The sequence below is a fragment of the Martes martes genome (assembly GCF_963455335.1).
Source record: "Martes martes genome assembly, chromosome: 6".
Taxonomy (NCBI): domain Eukaryota; kingdom Metazoa; phylum Chordata; class Mammalia; order Carnivora; family Mustelidae; genus Martes; species Martes martes.
The window spans coordinates 56336244-56349406 of NC_137893.1; the positions used below are offsets into that span (position 1 = coordinate 56336244).

Below are 13163 nucleotides of genomic sequence, written 5' to 3' on the forward strand. Positions count from 1 at the left end.
AGAAAGCCTGAGTGATTTTAGGGTTCGCCTTGTTTATTTGCCTTCACTTCCCTGGAATCAAGGTCATGCGCCATTTTCCAACGTCTGAACAGTTATTTCATATATTATGTCAAGTTTTCTAGTTGTTTACACCAAAAGGCAGTCTGGGCTCTGTTACTCTTTCATGGCTAGAAGCACACGTTCTCCCTAATACATATGAAAAATCAGAAATCAAATTGTAAGTATTGCTAGACCTTAAAATTATACAAGCTCTAGTCTTTGTGAAAATAAAACTATATTCTCACAGAGCAGGTCAAAATTTATCCCCCTATCTTAGAATTACATATAAAATAAAAATGACAGTATATTTTTAGAAAATGTGAAAGTTTTTCTTTTTTTTCTTTTACTTTCAGAAAACTTTAGAAAGTAGAATCAAATTAAGTCTTTAAAAAAAAAAAAGACTCCCCACAACCTCAAAATAAGTCTGGGAAATTTACATTCCAAATAATAATTTTTTAAGTGATATGAGAAAAATTGAGTAAATGAATATCGTTTTCTTATTTTAATTGGCATAAAAGTACAGTAAAACCCATCACAAAATACTGCATCTCCCTTTAGTCAGCTTTGTCTCTTTCTCTTACTATAAAAATAATGCTACTAATTCAACAAATTCAAAAGGTGGTAATGCTAAACAAATTGATTTATGCAGAATGAATAGTGAGGGTAGATATTGTGATTAGCTGGTATTTGGAAAGTATTTCAAATTAGGTTTTACATGACTGAATAAATAAATCAATAAATGATTAGCTTACCTCTTTAATAAATAATGAAAATGGAGCTGCTTAAATAGAGTTATATTTTATGATTTCTTCTTTAGTCTGCCACCAAGGATGTGTACTTTTGGCATACACATCTGTAATATTTGGTTTGCCTTTTTTTTTTTTAATTTAATTTTTTTTTAAGAGAGAGCAGAGAGGGTCAGAGGGGGAAAGAGAGAGAATCTTAAGCAGGCTCCATGCCCAGCACAGAGCTCAATAGGGGGCTCTTTCCCTAACGCTGAGACCCATGATCTGAGCCGAAATCAAGAGTCAGATGCTTAACTGACTGAGCCACCCAGGAGCCCTTGACTTGTCTTTTCCATCTCTCAGTCACCCCTCTAGACTGAGGTTTTATCATTTTACACCTGAATTCTTGTCCCTGTCTCCTAATCATACAACATTGCTCTAATTTCTTTTTGCACTAGAATAACATGCACACAGCTGCCAAGATCACCCAAATAGCCCACGGCTCCTCAAGAGAAGGGACCAAGCTGACGTTCATTGTTTTCAGATTTAGTCATCAAGGGACAAATAGGTATCAAAAACACACAGTGGTGGTCAATGGATGGGTATTGAATAAATCTTTTTTAAAAAACACAATTAAACCACTTGAACTTTAGTGCCTCCCTACCCCTGTACCTTTGCAATATAAGCTCTCCAGATAGGCATTCACTTAGTCCCTGGTCCATGTTTCTGCACCAAAATTTTCTGTTATTAATTTCTTATATAAGTCTGACAAATGAGGACAGAGCCTCTGTCCCAGCCCCTCATTGTGTCTTCATTAATGTCCACATAACTGTTTGTTTTGTTTTGGAGGAAGGTTTCAAGTACAGTAGAGACATCATTGAGTTTGTGTTTCACCTGACTTGCTTTCTACAAGGAGTATTCTGGCTGCTATTGGAGAATAGAGTTTAAAGACAGAGAGAAAAAAGAATGAGTGTGTGTGTGTGTGTGTGTGTGTGTGTGTGTGTGTGTGTGTGCCTTTTATATGTGTGTGTTTTAATCCATGGCTCTCACATGGAACCAACATAGTAAACAAATAAATATGTTTTAATGAAAGAAAGAATATTACCTTCCATTCAGAATGTCATCTCTTCTCCATTAGTCCATCTGTGTCACTACTTTCAAGAGCAGATACATCACAAGCTCCAGACAGTATCTTGGAGCAGTAAATCCTTTCAAACATTGCCTTATTTCTAATTCTCTAGTAGCTAAAATACAGTTGATATTTTATTACTCCAAGCTAGATTTCATCCTCTAATTTTTTCATATCTATATAATAGATATGTTTCATTCAGATACAGTTCTTTTTAATTTCTGTTATTGTCTCTGATTTATATCCAAATCTTCCCAATAGCATATTATTGATTATTTTTATATTTTCTGTATTTTTATATGAGTCATGGTTACTGATATTTCTTTTGCATGTATAGTGGCCCCTCCTGATCCACAGTCAGTCTTTGTTCAGAAGCATACAATCCTCCCGACATATTATCAGGAGGTCAATAGCAGCCTAACAATTTATCACAAGGCTACCTCATTCACCTCACTTCATCTCATCACGTAGGCATTTTTTCATCTCAAATCATCACAGGAAGAAGGCTGAGTACAGTATAATAAGATAGTTTGAAAAAGAGAGAGAGAGACCACATCACAAAACTTTTATTACAGGTTATTGTTATAATTTTTTTTATTTATTTTATTTTTTTATAAACATATACTGTGTTTTTAGCCCCAGGGGTACAGGACTGTGAATCACCAGGTTTACACATTTCACAGCACTCACCATAGCACAATATTGTTATAATTATTATGTGTCATTATCAGTTACTGCAGCTAATCTTTTACTGTACCTATTTATAAATTAAACTTTACCATAGGTATGTAGATCTAGGAGAAAACATAGTATATATCAGGTTTGGTACTATCTGTGGTTTTAGGAGAAGGGTATCTTGGAACATATCCCCCGAATAAGAGGGGACTATTATAGTATATATTCAGTAACTGACTAAAGTATGTTTTCACGTTTGTCACAAGTACTTTCTATGATGTCTCTGAGTCACAATGACAGTTTTGATATTTTATTGAAACTGCCCTTAAAGGACCAAGGCTTACTAAGGCCCAGAGCCTGCTTTGATTCTTTTTATGTCCTGTGCACACAGAGCTATTTATTATTAGTGAGACCAGGTGAGTTGCTGGTACACACAATGCCATGATTCAATTACATAGACCCTGTAGGAGTCTTAAAGTATTTATGCAAGGAAATCAAGTGTTCATTTTGTGACTAAGTTTCTGAAGTAACTTGAAATGGATTTTTTAAATTAAGGTTTTATTTAGAAAAAGAATACAGCGCCTGGGTGGCTTGGTCGGTTAAGCATCAAACTCTCGATTTCTGCTCAGGTCATGATCTCAGGGTTGAGAGACAGAGTCCCCTGTCAGGCTCCAGACTCTGTGGGGAGTCTTCTTAAGATTTTCTCCCTCTGCCCCTCCCTCCGCTTCTCCCCCAATATGCATGCATGCTCTCTTTCAAATAAATAAATCTTAAAAAAAAAAAAAAGAATGAAAGAAAATAAATAGCATCAAGAGAATATAATGAAGGAAAGATAACTGTGAATCAGAGGAAAGAGAAAACATTTTCTTCAGAAGAGAAATGGCCAAAAGACTAAACAGAATAGAGAAGCTGAGTCTACTCTAATTAGGACCGCAGGAGAGTCAGCTGCATGAGAGACGAGCTAGCGCTGCCTTCTTTCCTATCATGTCCTGTATGTGAGCTGGGGCAACAGTCAACTTGAATAAGAAGTTTTTCTCCCACTCACTGAGTTCCTCAAAGAAAGTTTAAGTTTCCTCCACTTTCACGGAGCTAGTGAAATACGGATGCTGAAGGGACTTCATTTTAGAAAAGCTCCATCTCGTTTTTCTGCAGGGCCCCGATAATCACGTTTCATATTTTACCTCTAAATAAGTTGAAAAAGCTTTGTTCTCCTTTCAAGGGGGAAATAAAGTTAATCGTTCTCTGAATTTTGTTCTAAGCTCCAAATCCCTGATAGCACTTAATCAAAGCCAGATCCCAAACATGTCCCAGGACGTTCGTTTCAAACAAACCTCGGCTGACACTGGCATCAAGACTCAGCTTCGGCTACCTTATGGAATAACCTGTTCACCTGACATTCACTCAATTGGACCGGATTCCTACCTGGACTGCTGAAGAAACACGTGCCCTAGACCCTTTTCTTATAAATCCCTAACCCCAAACAATGACAAGACTCATTCTCCTTTCCTTTCTGAGTCTCCCAGATACTCTGTCTGCCATTCTCTGCCACTCGTGCTATTCAATAAACTCTTCTTCCACTTTCTCTGGCTTCTGGTTTGTTTTGCTTTGTTTTGTTTTGTTTCATGTTTGATTTCTATCCTGTGTGAAGCCAAGGGCCCTCTAGGTTGGTCTTATGGGTCATTCCTCTGGGTCCTCGGACCCAGCCTGCCAACATCATTGGCATGGTTCTTGGCATGTATTAATTACTCAATAATGTAGATGGAAGAAAACAGAAAAATAGTATAGATTATGACATAAACAGAAAAAATGTAAATGAATTCAAAGAGAATGAAAAATTAAAGTGAAGAAAACCTTACAAAAACTAAATAAAAATGTCAATGAAAAAAATCCCCACATTGTAATTTATTACAGGGAAAATGTAATAAAAATGGTATAGGAATGTAAAATCATCACAAGAGCAGACATATATTGAACCAGGCTATGTGCTAGGACCTCTGTACAGAATTACACTAACCCTGCACAACCACTCCAGGGGGTGGAGTTAATTATGTGAGTTCTGCAGGTGAGGAAGTCGCTACAGAAGGCATCCATGTCTTGTGCAAATCTCAGTCATGTTATGTTCAGTTACCTCCAAAGCTTGGCTTTTCCCAGTGTAACAATGGCTGCCAGGGTGATGACATGTTATGCTGAGAACCAAAATTACATCTCAGAGGTTGGTAGATATATACTCAATTAATCAACCTTTGTTTAGTGGCACAGTGTGCCAGACATTGTGCTATACCTGGCATAAATTTTTGAGAAACCCAATTGTTAAGGCTAAAGAGCTCAAAATCTAACATAATGTGTTAATGTAGCACCTAGGGGCCACATTTAAAGAGACACTCTTCCTCAGGGTTGTGTAGGTATGCACCCTGCACTTGCACAACCTTGAGAGTGAGTGCCTCCTTAAATTCTTACACTTCAAGAACTCTTTACTTACAAAAACAAATGGGCCCTGTTTCTGCCACTGCCACTGCCACTGTCCAATATCATGTGATTAGCAGCAGCACCTAGCAGGACTCATCCCCAGAAACTGGCAAGCTGGGTCTGAAACTAGGGGGATCACCAACAACTTCAGTAAATGTGTGATTAGCATAGACTCTGGTCAACATATGAGAGGCAAGGATATAGGTATTACTCAAAGTGGCTGTGGATAAATTAATAATTCCAAGAATTTCTCATATGACTAGTGCTTGAAGAATTTTCTTCTCATTCAGAGGGACTATAGTAATTTCATGTTTTCACATGCACAATAAGATACCGAAAAAAAAGGGTGTTTTATCTTCATTTAAAAAAAAAAAATCATAGGACGCCTGGGTGGCTCAGTTGGTTAAGCAGCTGCCTTCGGCTCAGGTCATGATCCCAGCGTCCTGGGATCGAGTCCCACATCGGGCTCCTTGCTTGGCAGGGAGCCTGCTTCTCCCTCTGCCTCTGCCTATGCTCGCTCACTCTCTCTCCCTCTCTCTCTCTGACAAATAAATAAATTTTTAAAAAAATCTTTAAAAAAAAATCATAGCCAATATGTTTTTAGTCACCAGAGCAGATCATATTATTGTTATGCAATCACAGCCTTCTCAGATAAAAAAAATTTGTTATATTCTTGTGGGCAATTTATATTCAGATCTTGCCATCCTGCAGTGGGATTTAGAAAGCATTATATAATGGACAAAGCATATCATCATTTCACTGGTTGCCCAAATGGCTGCATTAACTATGAACAGTTTAAGAGGGTAGTTTGCTTTGATTCACAAGAGAAAGAGAAAGTGGAGGTGGATGGGGCAGTTGTGGCTGATGATGTAATAGCTAACTTCTTAGCTCAGCTCATGGTTGTATGCGAATAATCTTATTTTGAGAAAACACAAGCTGAGGTATTAAGGCATGGAGTTTCCTATTTGCACCTGACTTTCAAATGGCTCAGGCTCAGGGAGAACACTGAGTGGGGGAGAGGAATAAAGAAATTAAGAGAAGGGTGAGGGGAGAAAAAATATAGTGAAGGATTCATAATCACTGAATGTAGTTGGTGGCTACATGAGTGGTCAATTTAATGGTTTTTTTTCATATTTGAAAGTGAGGAAAAATGAGGGAAGTAGTAACTAGATCAAAATTATGAGCAAATAGGAAGAAAGAGCAAATAGGAATTAAGATATACTCATTACAGATATGGGAAGTTTCCAAAGAGAATTTACAGCTAGTAGGCTTGCAATAACTTCAAAAAATCTCCAAAAGCTTCAGGCAAATGGGCTGGATGGGCTGGGTGGTGGGGACAGGCCATGACACACCCGTGCAAGCTACATCGTGACCAGGGAATAATGATTGTTTGTACCATGGGAACATTTGTTCAAGGTAGATGTCAGTTTAAAATGATTCTCTTGCCACCAAATTCAAGACAAAATTCCTCTTCCTACTATCATGAAGAGAAGACAGCATATCCAAGCAGTTTCGAAGCACATGCACTGGTGGAGAATGAAACTATTCCAAATGCTATGGCCTAACATATAAAAACAAAAACAGCTACAAGTATAAAGAACTGCAGCTACAGTATGACACACTTTGAACTCTGAATTTTGGAGCAATTGCAGATGGAAAAACTGAACATAAAATAATTTGTCCTGCATGATCCATAATGTGACCTAAAAGAAAATCAGCAGGTGAGCTGATTCAGTGTGAGGGTAGGAAGAGTGCAAGGGGGTGCATCATATGAGTTCTTCCCACCCCACTGCTTTAAACTCCCAATCCCAGGTATTGGGATTAAAGGGAGAGTAGCATCTCCTCAAGTGGTAAATTACCAGGAAATGGTGTTATAGCCTCTCTTTGGTTATTTTATATTTTGATGAAACTTTTGCAATGTTTTCATCATTGCAAAATAAATGGAATGATAACACTTTTCAAAGTTCCTCTATCTGATTTCACATAATACAATGTTTCATATTCTATCACATTACCAAAGTTGTTTTACTCCCTGAGGATATTTAATTGTAATATTGGCAGGTGTGTTATGATCTGAAGTACAAACATAATGATATGCCTACATTTTCTTTTCAACTTTGATACTGGATAGCATGGGCTCAAGACACATCTATATCCTACAGCCATTTCTGCATGAAGGATTGTTGGCAAATAATATATGTTCTATCATATAAAATTCATCCTTATCACATTTATTTTCTTATCACTTGGAAAGGTAGGGTGGTACTAATTGCTTGACGATTTTGGATAAAACGGGGGTTCAGAATTTCAGAGAGACAGCACCCCTTGCAGAATAATGCTGGAATTGGGTTAAATAAGCAACTGTAAATATAGAAAGAGTTCTTTCAAGAACAGGAAAATGTACAGAGGAAGAGAAAAATCATGCTAAAGAGGCTACAGAAAGAATGATTTAAAAGCGGGCATTAAAGGATGATGTTGGGTGGCTAAAATGACAAATATTCTGCAACGTGAGGCTCTCATCCCTCATCTTTGCAGAGTCTTGAAATAAAAGATCTACAACAAAGTGGCTGCTTTTTAATCACTGGCCTATGTTGAAAGGTGATAATGTCAATGTGAAAATTAATATTAGTAATCGTATATTTAAAGAAAGATATCACTAGAAACTATAAGTTTTCTACATTGGCAACTTCTCTCAAGGAGTTATACTTAGCTACAGAAAAATCCAAAGACAAACTCCTCTAGCAGCATTACCTAATCATGCTTATGGCATTATTAAATCTAAGGACACATAATTACATTAAAGGTCAATGTAAATGGTTTCTTGATAGACTGTCCTAGTGTCCTTTCATCTTTGAAGACATCTTGGATCAAAATGAAAATGAACATGTTCCTTTTAGTTTGATACTGAACAAATCTGTGGTTTGGCCTATTTGCTGATCTAAATGGAATGGTAAACAGAGGGACATGGAAGCTGCAGTTGAGCAAAGGGCTTTAGCAGTTTTAAGTTAAAGAGTCTTCTGAGGTCCACACTGCTAATACCTTTTGAAAGTAAACTTTTATCTTTCCAATAGAAAATGCCAACAAATAGGAAGGAATCAGACTTATCCCTCAAAAGGAAATTAGTTAACTTTATTTCAAAGCCTATAGTTTGTAAGATATGTGTACCTGGGCTTTTCTATACGTATGTAAGGTGAATTTTATTATATGACAATATGGAATGTGTGAATGAGGATACATTTGTGATGTATTCTATTATGTTCACGCAATTCTCCAGAATTCTGTTTTGACTGGCTGGATGAGAAGAGGAGGAATCAGGGCTCTTCATTCCTCATGCCCAAACCCCTAGCCCCAAAACCATCCTCTTTTTTTTTTTTTTTTTAAAGATTTTATTTATTTGACAGAGATCACAAGAAGGCAGAGAGGCAGGCAGAGAGAGAGAGGAAGGGAAGCAGGCTCCTTGCTAAGCAGAGAGCCCGATGCGGGGCTCGATCCCAGGACCCTGAGATCATGACCTGAGCAGAAGGCAGAGGATTTAACCCACTGAGCCACCCAGGCGCCCCAACCATCCTCTTAAGTAAAGAACCCAAAGGCAAACTTAAGGGGAGGAAAAAAGAATAAGAGCCAGTGAAAACAATCTGCAGGATCCTTTCCCTCGACTTCTCTACTGGTTTCCCTGCTTCTATTAAACTCTCCCAAGCTCCCTCACTAATATTGCTTCCACAATTCTAGATTTTATTCCCTGTTAAAGTAGATCTCTATTTATAATTTTATTGTCAACTACTGAGAAAATAAGGCTTAGCAACTGAGACTTGTATTTGTAGGAAATAACATCATATCCTCTAATGACAGGTAGTTGAACAACCTGAGGCAGTGCGATGATGAGAGCTTCGGGCTGGCTCTGGGCCCAGCTTTGGCACTCTCTAGCTTGAGAAGGCTTGAGGCAAATGACTCAGCCTCTCTGGGCCTCAGATTTCTCCTGGGGGCCATAGTATCAGTTTTAAAAATGTTGTTTTAAAAAATAATTAAAATGATGACTGTAATGCACCTATGGTTGTACTTGCACAAGAGAATGCTTGATAAACATTCGTCTCTGACCTCTATTGTCTCCCTTCTTCCTTTCACTGCCTCCCTTAGCTTTCCTGCCCCTTCTCGGCTCTTTCCTATCCTTCACCACACCAACAAAAATCGCTGCACACTTGATACAGGAGACTACCACACGTGCCAGGCCTTTGGTGTTTGCTTACAGATCCATTGTCCACACGTTGTGTGCTGCCTCAGATGTTCTTCCTCAAGTCTGTCTCTTAAGCCCTTGGCCACTGGCTCTTGGGAAGTCCTGGACCCTTCTGCAACACTTACCTCAGCCTCTATCACTGTTGCCTCATTTCAGGCTCCTCCACCTGTCTGTCTCTCCCTTGATTCCATCACTGGGTTTCAGAACAGCCTCCATTATACTCAGAAGTACATTGTACACAGAAACCAGGACCACACTGCAGGGGACCTACAGAGGCTTTGACCCCAACTCCTAATTTGAAAAAGGACCATGGAACAGGACATAGATTCTGGCTTCCCCAGTGGCTGCCTAAACGGATCAGATGGTGTTACTTCCCATGAGCAAACTTTGACCAGAGGAGCAGGTACACACATCCCTCTCCACTCTTTGCTCCAGTACACAGTCTGAGCAGCCTGTCCAGAGATCTCTGTGAGGCTGAACAACTAATTGTATTCAGTGAAGTGGCATCCTGCTCAGTAAAGCATTGCTTCAGTGATGGTGGTGGTGCTGGTGTTTCTCCGTGCTCCCATGGCTCCTTTCCCCTTCCCCTTCACTCTTGCATCTCTGAGATTCTACTTCCCAGTAATGTATTAGCACTTAAGCCTTGCTTAGTCTTAAGGTCTCAAGGAAACCTGTGAACTACATTGTCCAGGCTTTCTTGCCAATGTCTTCTGGATGGTGTTGGCAAAATGCAAGGACCTAATGGGAGACCCAAGAAAAGGAGAGAGGAGAAGCCAAAGTATCCTCTCATGCCCATTTCAGGGGGCATCTCAGGAGCAGCTGTGACTCCTCCTTGTGTCCCTCTGACCCAGGGTGAAGATGATTCTTGCTGTTGGTCACCTCTGAGGTGCCCTGGGCATCCTCTTTCACTTTTATAACCAATTTCTTTTTTTTTTTTTTTTAAGAATTTATTTATTTATTTGACAGAGATCACAAGCAGGCAGAGAGGCAGGCATAGAGAGAGGAAGGGAAGCAGGTTCCCCGCTGAGCAGAGAGCCCAATGCGGGGCTTGATCCCAGGACCCTGAGATCATGACCTGAGCAGAAGGCAGAGGCTTTAACCCACTGAGCCACCCAGGTGCCCCTATAACAAATTTCTTATATTAAATTCCTTCTATCAAACAACCTGGCAAGGGTTCTTTCTTCCTGTCTGAACCCTGACTAATGTAACACACAACCATAAAATGTTTGATGTTATTTAACTGTGTTTATGGAATGGTTAAAATAAATTTCTGTTTCTGTAAGATATTTACAAGTTATTATATTTATATTTCTAAAAACCAATAACATAAGAAAACTGGACTTTTAGCTACTTTGAGGGAAATTACTATAAGAGAGTTCTGTGGGTTATCATAAAGAGTCAAATCATTTATTTTAGCACTTTAAATGGCATTTGATATTCAAAATGAATACTCCTTTTCTCAACAGTGTATTTCCCAGTTAATGTAAGGGCAAGTCCTACAATCCCCTTTCTCATTGCCTCTCTCCTTCCTGTCTTTGTAGTGGCTACTGAGGGATCTGGCTCTCTGCATCCTGGGCCTGGTAGGTGGCAAATTGGTGGTGTAAGAATCTAAGTGCTATCATTTGGTAAATGGGATTCAGATTTCATTTGTTTCCATACCTCCCTTGGTGCTTATGGGAAACAAACAAACATTCCACACACACCCCCACCTCCACTCCAGGTGCCATTGAGAACAGGCATATTTTTCTCCTGCAGGGTACAAAATATTTCTAAAATTAGACCCCAAGAGATTTGCATTTATAGCGAGTGCTCTGTAATGGCTCCGCGATGATTTCTGGGATCTTCTTCAATAACAAACACTGCATGGGCGTAAAGCAAACGTGTTGCCAGAAATACTTTAGTATCTAGGCATAGAGATGTATGCAGACAGCCTTTCCTCTGAACTCAGGGAGGAAAGGTCTTTCTTCTGGACTGTACAAATCTGAATCCATATGGTATGTGAGGCTCCATACATGGCCGGCCAGCAATCACAGCAATAGCAGGGAATTGTGAAAGGGGCTGGAGTTCAGAGAATCTTTAGAATGATTTGTTTTCTCTTGCCAGGGTTGGTTGGTTTGTTTTTCTTATACTCTGAAACACCCAACTTTTAACTCCATTAACTGTTTTACAGTGGTTGTGTGCTGCGTAAACAATGCTACCACACAAGCTGGAAAGGCCTGAGCCAGACATGTGATCCTTTTTGAGTCACAGAAGTCCATGAGCTCAGTTTCTCTTTTGTCCCCATGGTATGACCTCCGTCTCAGATGTCATGTTTCCCCACCATTAAGGAAGGATGACAAACATAGAATCCAGTGGTCTGGCATCTCATGGAAATAGTCAAGAAGATATAGGCCTCTGGATTTTAAACCACCAGATAGCCTCACATGGAAGAATTTCATCAGGACAAGAATCAGAAATGGGATTCCTGGGGAGGAGCCGATCACACTGGTGTGGCTGCAAGCATGCTTACACTGCTGAAACAATTCTGTGCAGAGTGGAAACTCATGGTATCTTTGAGCCTCCTGAATGCCCCCACACTACTCCAACCTTGCAGGACTCCTTGCCCATATCTTCCCACAATCCAAGGACTAACCGTGGGCTTGGCAGGAGCACAAAGAAGGAGTCCAGTTGAATTGGTTAGTTGTCATGACAATAATTAAGTACTTTAAATATCACATCTGCATAGAAGGCACAAGACATCTAAAACTAGGGTGAATAAAATGTATGTAGCTTTGTGTGTCAACTATACTCCATTTAAAAAAATGAAGATGCAATCAATCAATCAATCAATCAAACAAACTGGGATGAATTTTCTCAGAAGTCTATAGCTTCCTCAAAATATCCGGTATCACTCAGAGTTTGAGTTCATCACAATAGCTCTTCAAAAGATGTTGCAGTTTCCAAATCCTCTGCCTTCACTGGCCAGTGGATGTGAGGCTCTTCCAGTATCTGCACCAGCACTTCTGCACATGACCAGACAGCTCAGTGTACCTGTCAGGGCTTCTCCCTGCAGGGGCAGTCCACAGCTCCCAAGAAGGGCAGTGGTGGTGTGGCTGGAGGGGCGGCGTGGCTGGAGGGGCCAGCACCTCCCATGGTGTCTACTCCAGCCCAGCTGCGCTATGTGACATTTATGTGACAGCCTGTCTGCTCCCAGAGTTGAATCACAGAAAATTAGAGAGGGGAAAAACCGAGCAGGTCATTTAATCCATTCTCCTGCCAGTTGGCAATCACTGCCCTACACTCCATTTCCTAGTGCATCATCTAGTTTGGTTTTAAATAGCATGAATTCAGGGAGCATTGTTGCCATGTCTTCTTTACTAAGAATTCTCTCTAGATCACCCAGCCAAAGGCTAGATATTTGATGTGTATTTACTCTACTGTTATGCATGCAGCAATATCATGGTTACTCACTTGCCCCAGGCTGATGAAAAAAAAAGCTTCTAAGAATAATTAGGAAGTGAGGACTCTCTCTTGGCTAGAAAATGCCAATTTCAGGAAAAATTTAAAAATGTGGTGGTGAAAAGATAACTGATAAGCAGCTTCGGCATTAGTTCATTTCAACTTCTTTTATGTTTATTATGCACTTATTTTGTATTGTTCAGCTTCTGCTTTCTTTAACAATAGCTACAACTATGACTAAGCAGTATCACTGGTTTTGGTTTCCACATTTACTTCTGTTTTAATTTGTAATTCGAGTATTTGTCCCCTTGCTTTCTATATTGGACTGAAGATTCTCGCTCATCATTGCAATTCGGATAAGGACTATTCTTAAATATTTGAATGGTTTGCCTATTTCATTTCCTAATCTTTCTTTGTTTTCCCAATTTTAGCTAAACACAATTACAAAAACAGAAAGCTT

At 39.5% G+C, this 13163-nt stretch overlaps 1 protein-coding gene across 3 annotated transcripts in view; it reads right to left on the minus strand.

Moving 5' to 3' along the window:
* Positions 1-13163, minus strand: part of GRM1 (glutamate metabotropic receptor 1) — a gene marked incomplete at both ends in the record, with an annotated part of 416726 nt that overhangs the window by 48137 nt on the left and 355426 nt on the right. The gene's annotated exons all lie outside the window — the stretch shown is intronic.